This window comes from Eschrichtius robustus, chromosome 2 (assembly GCF_028021215.1).
Source record: "Eschrichtius robustus isolate mEscRob2 chromosome 2, mEscRob2.pri, whole genome shotgun sequence".
Classification (NCBI taxonomy): Eukaryota; Metazoa; Chordata; class Mammalia; order Artiodactyla; family Eschrichtiidae; genus Eschrichtius; species Eschrichtius robustus.
In genome coordinates, this window is record NC_090825.1 from 127,300,683 (window position 1) to 127,312,964 (window position 12,282).

Consider the following 12,282-nt stretch of genomic DNA (forward strand, 5'->3'; position numbering starts at 1 on the left):
TCCTGGGACCTTGGTTCCATCTTTTACTTTTGTACAAAGTTGGGGTCACCTTTTTGTCTTGTTACTGCACCCAGTGGTGTGCATAATTACCAATGTTTGAAAAAAAACAGAGACATTAGTCAGGTAAGGGAACTCTAGGCTCAGCCCACAAAAGAGACTGACTTGACTCTTGTTTTTGCTTTTCCTACTCCCACTATTCTAAATCAATTATTGGAATGGAGAGATAACAGGAATGGGAATTCTCAGGAGAGATTAGCACACCATTTGACTAGGAAAACTGGTTGGGTGGACAAAGGGTATAGTGGAGACTAGGGTTTCTAACCAAAGTTCACAGACCATCTACCTAGATGTGGTAAAGAGTTCCAGGTTAAAATCCAAACACTGTGATTCATAGGTCATGGATTGGTTCATAAAGAGAGTTCAGGGCACCTGAAGAGAAGAGGCCTTCAATGCTTGTTCAGCAGCTGCTTTCCCATTATAGTGTTACCTGGCCAAGCCTCTCTCTTGTGTTTGGGCTGACCCAGAGAGCAATGTTGAGCCTCTGAAGGCCTCTGATACAGATTCTACTCATGGAGCAGAATCCTATAGAATGGAGCAAACATGTTCCAGAAAATGTGAGTTTCTGTGCCCCTTTACAGTAGAGGACCACTATCTGAAATACCAATTGAGGACCAAAGGCAGTAAGCCATTCTTTGAGAAAGATTCTTCTCAAAGAATTCTTTGTCATTCTTCTTCGACAAAGGAGAATCAGTAGAAAACATATCTACTTTACAAATAAATAACATGGAAACAATACAGGACTCAACTTTATCAATATAGAATGTCACTTTACTCATTAATGAATGTCTGCTGCTTGCTTAGAATAAGGAGTATAAGAAATGGGTCCCACTTCTCTTTTTTTTTTTTTCTTGTCTTGTCTTTCAGCATCAACTCAGTGGCAGGAAGAGAAAGCGGGAACTTTAAGAGCTAAGGTTTTGCTGTTCAACCCAGGCCTCTCCCATTGATACCCTTTTTGCTCCTTTCATTGTGGAGCAAATGGTCTTAGGTCCACAATTGTTGGGATGTCACTTCCTAAAGCCAATCCTCAAAATACATAGCCCTCTGAGGGGAGCTCATTGGAAGTAAATCAGAATTGGGGACACTTCTAATCCCTTCTCTGTCTTCCACAAGAATTTAAACTGGTGGAGCTGGGCAGTGGGTCGTGCCCATGGGGTGGGGTGGTGATGTGAGATAGTAGAAGCAATATAGGTTGTTTTGGAGGCAACATTTTGGGGCCTGACTTTGTACAAGTTGTTATCTTCCCTAATATTCAGACTAATCCTTTGAGAGAGCATCTGGCTTGCCAAGAGCACAGCAATGTTGTGATAAGCAGTTGGGAACAATGTGCATGGAAGCACTTTGTAAATGACAGCATTGGACCTATATCAGCCTTATGATTTTCTAATTGACCTTTTGACCTTAAGTCTTAATTCCTGGGGCTCTTAGGGTAAATTTTGAAATAGTCTTTTCTCAGTTGAACATTCTACAAAGCCTCCTATAAGATCCCTTGCTCCTTTTTTCAACCAATAGGCTATTTTCCTAACTTGAGAGCTTCCCTTAAAGGCACCAGTTTTCTCTTTGGAAATGATTAATCTCTTGTTTTTCCACATATCCCTCTTCCTGGCTTGTTTCTTGGAACTCCAGGACCCCATAGCAGTCTGGGGATGGCACAAAAAGGGGACACATAGAGAATGGAAAGTGAAAGGTAGCCTTGGGTTAAGAGATACAGGAATGAGAGAATAGGAATGTGGAGAAACGTGACCTTTGCCAGGCCTGCTAGGCCAGCTTGTCCCCATTCTGCTCCTGGATGCTATTTTTACCTCTGGTCTCTTACAGGTGCCTGCACAAGGTCTCTTTTGATGTGGCTTTCTAGAGCAGTCAGAGCAAGATCCTGCTCTGAGGAGTGTAACAGAGCAACCACAGAAGCAAATATTCTGTTATGGGAGAAGCTGGGGGAAATGTTGTTTTGACTCTATCACCTTTGGGATTCACTGAGTCGTCACACACTCTGGCCTCCAACTTCCCACTGGACTGAACCACCTTCTCAGTTTCCTTGTTTTCACCATCAACACTGGGTGGCCTACTTCCATCAGAGCTCCATTTAACGCTGAATCCAACAATATCCATGGACCTTCTTTCACACCACCTCTTCCCTTTTCCTTTCTACCCCTAGAGAACACTCAGATCCTGGACCCTATTTCACAACTAGGCCCGCTTTGCCTCTATACAATATCTCCTCACCTGACCCCACACTTCTGAAGATACCTTTCCCTCTTCAGTCATCTATATTTAAAAGGCTGACTATATAGCTGAAGCTGCAAAGCCCCTTGGAGGAAACACTCAAGCAGATCAAGGAGAAGAAAAAATCAGTTTTCTGCATGCTTACCTGTGGGTGAAGAGGGCCAGATGGCCATGAGGTCATCCCCCTAAAATTTTGCTCATAGGCTCAGGCTGGGGAGGGGAGCAAACAGGACAAGAATCTGTCACCAATTTAATAGAGAAAAGATCCTAAGTATCCTAGGAAACCCTTATCTGGAGAAGAGCAAAAAGAGGATGCAGACTGGAGACCCCAAGGAGGAGAGTCTCTGCTCAGGACAGCCTATTGCAGAGACTCCTGGGAACAAGTCATCCTACTACCTATCACAGGGTCCACCAAACAGTACTTGGAAAACAGGAATAAGTATGTGCTCCAGTGGTTTCATCCACTGGACAGAACAGACATAGATTCATGGCACAAAACCAAGACACTGTCAACTTCTGTGAAGAACTCAGATCCACTAGAAGTCAGAACTGCCTCTATGGGCAAAGGGGATATTGAAACTCAGAAGAATAAGTCAGTCACTGGCTAGATCCTAAAGAAAAAATGGGATTATGTACAGAATTAATCAAGGAAAGGAAGTCTGCCTGAGGAACTCAAGGCCCAGGCTGAGTTCAAAGATGTATTTTCCTGTGATTACAAAGATCCCTACATCCCTGTGGAAATGAAAGGGCTGAGGAACACATCTTGATACCTACACGTAGACTCTTAAGTTGCTAAATGCGCTAAACAATAGGCAGGTCACAGTCAGAATCATAAAACTCATGAAAACTGTGAGCTTCCAGAATGAGCTACTGTGTTTGAAGCTGATCAGGGAGCCTGGACCAAGGATGCCAGGTCCAACAGACCATCCTCATACCTGCCCCAGGATCTGTCTCTGTGGGTGGGTGTTTCTTCCAGTCAATCATAAACTCCTCCTCTATTCCCTCCCTGTTGCCAGCAAAACTTCTCTCAAATGTTTCCATACAATTAGAGAAAATTAACTGGTTTTCTTATTACTGAAGACGATGTGCTCAGTTTCTCATGATCTCAAATATATTTGTTTCTTCTAAAAGGAGAATAATGTCCTTTGTCTCTGCTGCACTTGTGAGAAGTTTAGAGTATCCGAAGAACTAGAGCTTGGAGAAAAGAAGAGGCCAGTTTTATCTCTTATTGAGAGCTGGCTTTGACTTCTTGAAGCTGATGAGGGTTAAGAAGGGCCAGTGATGGTGGCATGGCACCTACTGCCATCTCAAGTTGCTCCATTTATCTCTCTGAAGATATCCTGCTTAATACTTATTATAATACGCCCTTATAAAACCAAAAAATATATTCAGAAGCTTTGAAAAATGAGAAAACCCATAAATACCGTGCCCAGGAGCTGGACTTAGCCCTGCCCCTGTTCCATCATTATTTTGAACTGCATACTGCCATGGTTGGAATGGTTGGGGTTACACAGGCATCAAAGGGCCAGAATTTACCACTGAACCTCCAGGAATAGTAAGCAACAAACTTCTCATGCCCCCAAAATGGAACTGGAGTTTGAGAGTCCTAAGTTTAGAACGGTAAGGAAGAATTCTCCGTGACCCCGAATATTTTGGTGGAGAACAGCTTCCACCTGCCCTCCAGACCCCCTTACATTCCTGATGTAGGCTGGGAGAATAAGAATTGCTCTCCACTTCTTATATCGTCCTTAAAATGTACAATGGACCACTAACTCCCCTTTCCTCTCTCCATGCAAAAGGCTCTGGAGCAGCAGGAAACACAGAACGCCTGGCTGTTTTGTAGTAAGTGGGAGACAGGAGGAAAGTAGAGGAGGGTTAAGGTCTTAGCAAACCTGAGGATTGAAGGAGAACACAGTTTTATCAGGCTTGGGAAAGAAATCTCCTCATATCTCCAGGTAGCACTCAGCTGACTCTCCGGCCGGCGGAAGTGAGCTGAATTCAAATTGAGAGACATAAAAATTGATGCATGTCCTGAATCACGATCACCCATCCTGCAGAAGATAGCCCCACTCTGAAAGTGTTTGGAAATGAGATTGTTTTCCAGAAAACAGTGTTCTTCGAATGCTAGAGAAACTAGGCCCATCTAGCGTACACAGAACTGGATGAGCTTGAAGATGTCAGCTGTTCGAGAGTTATGCTGAGATGGATCATCAGACGGGTATGGCAAGACCAAGGAACAAATTAAGGATTGTCTGAGTCTATGGGATTCATTGGTCTCAAAAAAACCTTTGAACTCAATGAATTCTCCCTGCTGAGTGGATATCTTATGGAAGGAAGCCCCATTCTACAATGCTTGACTTGATGACGTCATTGCAGGGCAAAGGGATCATACAGCCTTCAGCGATGGGAAGATTCATGGGGCAGTCATACAGCATCTACAGAAAAATAAGGACAAGAGTGGGGAAAGGTTGGGGAATGAGAGGGAGGGGAGGAAAAATAACCCAGCTAGTGGGAAAGAATGGGAACGTTTTCATCGTCACTAATCATGACACACCCTACCCACCAAACAACACATGCGTGTGCACACAGACACACACACACACACACCCTGACCTGTTTATGAGTGTCTCAGACACCACAGGGTGTGCCTCAGAGCATGGAGTTAATGTACCACAGAAGGTTAGGATGGAATTTAGATTTTTCACAAGGAAATAAGCATTTTTCTCTCTCTAGGTTAAGTGTAGAACATCAAACTTCTAAATGCTTCATTTTATTAGGTTCTAAATTTACATTTTAATATAATCCTTAATGTGATCATCACATTAAAATTATAAATGTAAAAATTACACAACAGAGTTTCACTTGGAAAAGTAGTGTCTAGCAGCATGCACAAAGACTACGTATTGTCACATCAACACGCACATAAATAAGACTGGTAATAGTTGTTCATAATGCCCACTTCAAAATAGTGAAACAAAAAGGTAACAGTGGCTTCCGTGGTGGCACAGTGGTTAAGAATCTGCCTGCCAATGCAGGGGACACGGGTTTGAGCCCTGGTCCGGGAAGATCCCACATGCTGTGGAGCAACTAAACCCGTGTGCCCCAACTACTGAGGCTGCGCTCTAGAGTCCACAAGCCACAACTACTGAGCCTGCGTGCTGCAACTACTGAAGCCCACACTCCACAACAAAAGAAGCCACCACAATGAGAAGCCCCCCACACCACAATGAAGAGTAGCCCCTGCTCCCTGCAACTAGAGAAAGCCCAAGTGCAGCAACGCAGACCCAACGCAGAAAATACCTAGGGATAAAAGACATACTGAAGGAGGCAGAAGACCTGTACTCCAAAAACTATAAGACACTGATGAAATAAATTGAAGATGACACAAACAGATGGAAAGATATACCACGTTCTTGAACTGGAAGAATCAATACTGTTAAAATGACTATACTACCCAAGGCAATCTACAGATTCAATGCAATCCTTATCAAATCACCAATGGCATTTTTCACAGTAGAACAAAAAATTTTTTTAATTTGTGTGGAGACACAAAAGACCCCAAATAGCCAAAGTAATCTTGAGAAAGAAAAATGGAGCTGGAGGAATCAGGCTCCCTGATTTCAGACTCTACTACAAAGCTATAGTTATTAAAATAGTATGGTAGTGGCACAAAAATAGAAATATAAATCAATGGAACAGGATAGAAACCCCAGAAATAAACCCATGCACCTACTGCCAATTGATCTATGACAAAGGAGGCAGAATAGACAATGGAGAAATGACAGTCTCTTCAATAAATGGTGCTGGGAAAACTGGACAGCTACTTGTAAAAGAATGAAATTAGAACATTCTCTAATACCATACACAGAAATGAACTCAAAATGGATTAAAGACCTAAATTTAAGATGGGATACTATAAAACTCTTAGAGGAAAACATAGGCAGAACACTCTCTGACATAAATCAGAGGAATATCTTTTTCAATCCATCTCCTAGAGTAATTGAAATAAAAACAAAAATAAACAAATGGGACCTAATTACACTCAAAAGCTTTTGCACAGCAAAGGAAACCATAAACAAAACAAAGAGACAACCCACATAATGGGAGAAAATATTTGCAAATGATGGGACCAACAAGGGACTAATCTCCAAAATTTACAAAGTGCTCATTCGGCTCAATATCAAAAAAAAAAAAAAAAACAACCCAATCAAAAAATGGGCAGAAGACCTATTAGACATTTCTCCAAAGAAGAAATACAGATGGCCAAGAAGCACATGAAACAATGCTCAACATTGCTAATTATTAGAGAAATGCAAATCAAAACTACAATGAGATATCACCTCACACTGTTCAGAATGGCCATCATCAAACAGTCTACAAATAATAAATGCTGGAGAAGGTGTGGAGAAAAGGCAACCCTCCTACACTGTTGGTGGGAATGTAAATTGATACAGCCACTACGGAGAACAGTATGGAGCTTCCTTAAAAAACTAAAAGTAGAGCTACCATATGACCCAGCAATCCCAGTCCTGGGCATATATCCGGAGAAAACCATGGTTCAAAAGGATACATGCACCCCAATGTTCATTGCAGCACTGTTTACAATAGCCAAGACATGGAAGTAACCTAATGTCCATCAACAGATGAACGGATAAAGAAGATGTGGTACATATATACAATGGAATATTACTCAGGCATTAAAAAGAATGAAATAATGCCATTTGCAGCAACATGGATGGACCTGAAGATTATCATACTAGGTGAAGTATGTCAGACAGAGAAAGGCAAATTATCATACTAGGTGAAGTATGTCAGACAGAGAAAGGCAAATAACATATGATATCACTTATATGCAGAATCTAAAAAAAGATACAAATGAACTTATTTACAAAACAAAAAGAGACTCACAGGCTTAGAAAAGAAACCTATGGTTACCAAAGGGGAAAGATGGGGGGGAGGAGTAAATTGGGAGTTTGGGATTAACATACATACACTACTATATTTAACATAGATAACCAACAAGAACCTACTGTATAGCACAGAGAACTCTGCTCAATATTCTGTAATAACCAAAAGGGGAAAAGAATTTGAAAAAGAATAGATATATGTATATGTATAAAAGAATCACTTTGCTGTACACCTGAAACTAACACAACATTGTAAATCAACTATAGTCCAATATAAAATAAAAATTTTAAAACAAACATTTGTACAGGAAAAAAAATAGCCTATCTGTGTCTTTATATTTAAAGCATGTTTTTTGTAGGCAGTATATAGTTGGGCTGTGCTGCTTTAGCCAATATGACAACCTCTTCCTTTAATTGGTGTGTTTAGATTTATATGTAATGTGATAATTTACATTGTTAGATTAAGTCTATCATCTCCATTTTATTTTCTATTTGTCCTATCTGTTCTTTTTCTTTCTTCTGCCTTCTGTTGGATCAATTGAATGTTTGTTTTGATTCCTTTTTAACCTGTTTTGGATTATTAGCTATAACTGTGTTGTTGTTTTAGTGGTTTATTTAGCATCTGTACTATATACCTTTAGCTTATCCCAATCTACCTGCAAGTAATATACAACTTCATATATAGTATAAGAGCCTTACAATATGTTCATGGTCATGTTTTGCCACTATATGACCACGTGGCTCCTCCAAAGATTGGCTTGACCTACCTCTGGCAGATATAATTGTGGATGATGTGACACTCTTCAGAGAGCTATACCTGGGAGCTCTCCAAGGATCTCCTTAGATAAGGAATCCCAAAGCAATATGAGGCATTAGATTAGATTTCCTCTTGATCATCTCAACAAAATCTGGAGCCAGTGTCTGTTGGTACCACCTGCAACAAAGAGAGAGTATCATCAATCAGGACACACCTCCTAAGGGACTATATTTCTAGATGCTTCAATCTTAGAGGGCCAGAGCTTAGGGAGTTCACTGAATGTGTAGTATCAGTGGCTTCCCCAGTGTTCTTCAGATACCGATTCTCTGAGCTCTTTTAAAAATCCAACTTGATTTCCATGTTTATCAACAAGCTATCTCATTTCCAGGACCTAGGAGAGGTCCTCTCTGAACACCAAAACTTAAGAATTAAGATTAAATCTTTAAATCAATTAAAATAGTGATTTTTAAAGGAGTTTATTTTTTCAATAATAAATCTTGGCTAAATAGAAGGAGCATTTTAAGAAGAATTTTTCTGTTGATGCAGCTGTTACTGGAGCTATTAATAGTATTTTATGGACTGACAACATTGGAATAAATCATCTAGAGCTGATGATTCTTATAGAACAATTTTTTAGAAAAGATTTAACTTTTTATACACATCACGTAAGTCTGAATTTAATTTTCAATGTAAATACACACAATGGCATTTTATTGTTTCCTCAAACATTTCCTGTAACTTGCAGAAGTCATATAAAAAAACCAAAAGTGGCTTCAAGATTTATATACAATTCAGAACATTTGTTTATATATTATATTATAATATATTCAATTACAAGGGAAAAATGATTTTTAAATTGTCTGCCTTGTTAATAGCTAGTTATCCAAAGCTTCATGTGAGAATAATGTTCTTTTTTGTTGACTGTAACAATCTTTAATTCCTGTATCTAAGTTTGTGGAGATTTGCTTTGCAATGCTGTAGAAGTTTTCAAAACCAGAGATTCTAAATCCTTTAAAGAATTTTAATAATAAATGAGTATGGTTTATTGCAAAAAAAAAAATAAGATTAAACACGTAAACAAGAACCACTTAAAAATAAATAAATAAATAAATAGAAGGAGCACCTTTGCACAGGCATCACAAATCATGAACTAGTTCAAAAAACAGTCTACAATGGAGAGTGAGGCAAGAGGGCCAGCATAACACAGTGGTCAAGAGTGTAGACTCTGGCATCAGAATATCTGGGTTTGAATTATGATTTCTGATGAATGGAAACTAAGTTACTCTTTGTTTTTGTTTTGCTTTGTTTTATTTTTGGTATCTTGATTTTCTTTTAGGTATAAAGAAAAGGAATTAAAGACAGTTTTTTTGGTTTGTTTTCTTTTGACGATGGAAAGTGTGTGCTGACTTTCAAAGCAGCTTTCTGGCTTTAAAATATTGATATCAGCCTTTCTATAAAGATGCTCTCTTATTCGGTCTGGTGAAAAGATTCTGAGAGGAGGGTGTGATGACAATAGTATGCATTGGTAAAGAGATAGGCCATGATGGGTGTGCTGCCTATTACCAACAAGATGATGAAGCTCCTGGTGGTGAGAAAGAAGTTCAGTCCATTAGGAGACTGGACATGACCCCAGATAACCATCTCAAGGATTACCTGAGATCCCCCACAGCTCCAGATTTGCAAAACTAGCTCCTGGACAGTAACAATGATTTCCTAGAGAATTTTGTAAATTTTCAGTCTCCTCACCAAGTCAGAAATACAGTATTTCCCTATTGCAGAAATGTATCAAAACCTCTGTAGTCCAGTTAGAGCACAAGCCATTAAAATGTAGAATCCTTAACTTCCCCTTCTTTCTATCCACAAAATTCTCTAAGTCACCTTTGCAGATGAATCCTTGACATACTTCCCCACGTTGATCATTTTTTTTTAAAGATTTTTTTTTTGATGTGGGCTAATTTTAAAGTCTTTTATTGAATTTGTTACTATATTGCTTCTGTTTTATGTTTTTTGGGTTTTTGGCCGTGAGGCATGTGGGATCTTAAGCTTTTGCACAGCAAAGGAAACCATAAACAAGACAAAAAGACAACCCTCAGAATGGGAGAAAATATTTGCAAATGAAGCAACTGACAAAGGATTAATCTCCAAAATATACAAGCAGCTCATGCAGCTCAATATCAAAAAAACACACAACCCAATCCAAAAATGGGTGGAAGACCTAAATAGACACTTCTCCAAAGTAGACATACAGATTGCCAACAAACACATGAAAAGATGCTCAACATCACTAATCATTAGAGAAATGAAAATCAAAACCACAATGAGGTATCACCTCACACTGGTCAGAATGGCCATCATCAAGAAATCTAGAAACAGTAAATGTTGGAGAGGGTGTGGAGAAAAGGGAACCCTCCTGCACTGTTGGTGGGAATGTAAATTGATACAGCCACTATGGAGAACAGTATGGAGGTTCCTTAAAAAACTAAAAATAGAACTACCATATGATCTAACAATCCCACTACTGGGCATATACCCAGAGAAAACCATAATTCAAAAAGAGACATGTACCACTATGTTCACTGCAACACTATTTACAATAGCCAGGACATGGAAGCAATCGAAATGTACATCGACAAATGAATGGATGAAGAAGGTGTGGTACATATATACAATGGAATATTACTCAGCCATAAAACGGAATGAAACTGAGTTATTTGTAATGAGGTGGATGGACCTAGAGTCTGTCATACAGAGTGAAGCAAGTCAGAAAGAGAAAAACAAATACCGTATGCTAGCACACATATATGGAATCTTAAAAAAAAAAAAAAAAAACGGTACCGATGAACCTAGTGGCAGGGCAGGAATAAAGACGCAGATGTAGAGAATGGACTTGAGGACACAGGGGAGGAAGGGGAAGCTGGGACGAAGTGAGAGAGTAGCATTGACATATATACACTACCAAATGTAAAATGGATGACTAGTGGGAAGCTGCTGCATAGCACAGGGAGATCAGCTTGATGCTTTGTGACAACCTAGAGGGGTGGGATAGGGAGGATGGGAGGGAAGCTCAAGAAGGAGAGGATATGGGGATATACGTATACATATAGCTGATTCACTTTGTTGTACAGCAGAAACTAACACAACACTGTAAAGCAATTATACTCCAATAAAGATATATATATAAAATAAAGATATATATATAAAAAAAAAAGAAAGAAGGGGAAGTTGAGCTTTCACAGATCATCCGACTATATCTCCTTGAATACTTATCCTGTTGGCATTTTTAGCTTATTAATGTAACTATTTTTAACTTGGTTGAATTTTTATAGCCATTGAAATGGAAAAATATTAAAGCTAACTTTAAAAATATTAAAGTTAAGGAATCAACATAAGAACAGACTTTGTTCATCTGTTGTTTTTACTGTTTTAGTAATATTGGTGTTAAAAATTTGAAGTTTGTTTAAGCATACTATAAGCAAAATAATTTAGTAATTCTGCTAACGTGGTTGGGCAACATTATTTTCAGTGTAAGATGAAATACTAGTAAAATATCAAGGATTTTATGAAAAGTATGAATGGAACAGTACAGACTCGCAATTTAAAACAGTATGTTCTGATCCCTTTCCAAGTCCACTGAAGGTGGTCTAAACTTAATGACTGGGGTATTGTAACTAGGCATTTTCTTAACACTGTATTTAGAAGAATAGGTGTTATTATAATGAACTCTATCAGCTTTTAATGTCATGTTTTGTGGGGGTTTTGTCTTTGAAAAATCTTTGCATAATGAAAGTCACAATTACTTTCTGTTTTCTTCTAGAACTTTATAGTTTCCACATTTACATTTATGCTCATGACCTTTTTCACATTGATTTTTATATATAGTGTGAGTATGAGCTAGGAATCAAGAGTTTTTTGTATTGTTTTGTTTTTGCATATGGATTTCCAAATGTTCCAGCATTGTCTGTTGAAGACTACCTTCTGTCCATTGAGTTACCTTGACAACTTTGTTAAAAGTCTGTTATTCATATGTGTGGTTTGACTTCTAGACTATACTGTTCCATTGACCTGTCTATTCTTATGCCAATACTATATACTCGATTACTCTAGCTTTATAATAAGGCTTGAAATCAGGTAATATGAGTCTTCTTTCTTTCCAAAGATGTCTTGTTTATTCTAGGTCTTTTGCATTTCCATGTATATTTTTGAATCAGATTGTCGAATTCAACACAAATGTCTGCTGAGATTTTTTTGTGGGTGATTGCAATAAATATATAGATCAATTTGAGGAAAACTGATATCTTAACAGTCAATATTGAATCTTTCCATCTGTAAATACATTAT

At 38.7% G+C, this 12,282-nt stretch overlaps 1 long non-coding RNA gene across 1 annotated transcript in view; it reads right to left on the minus strand.

Annotated features, from left to right (window-relative positions):
* The window catches only part of LOC137759692 (uncharacterized), a 35,045-nt gene that overhangs the window by 20,942 nt on the left and 1,821 nt on the right, over positions 1–12,282 (minus strand). Inside the window, exon 2 of the long non-coding RNA XR_011073128.1 lies at positions 7,955–8,121. This is a non-coding gene — a long non-coding RNA (uncharacterized lncRNA). The remainder of the gene's footprint in view (positions 1–7,954; positions 8,122–12,282) is intronic.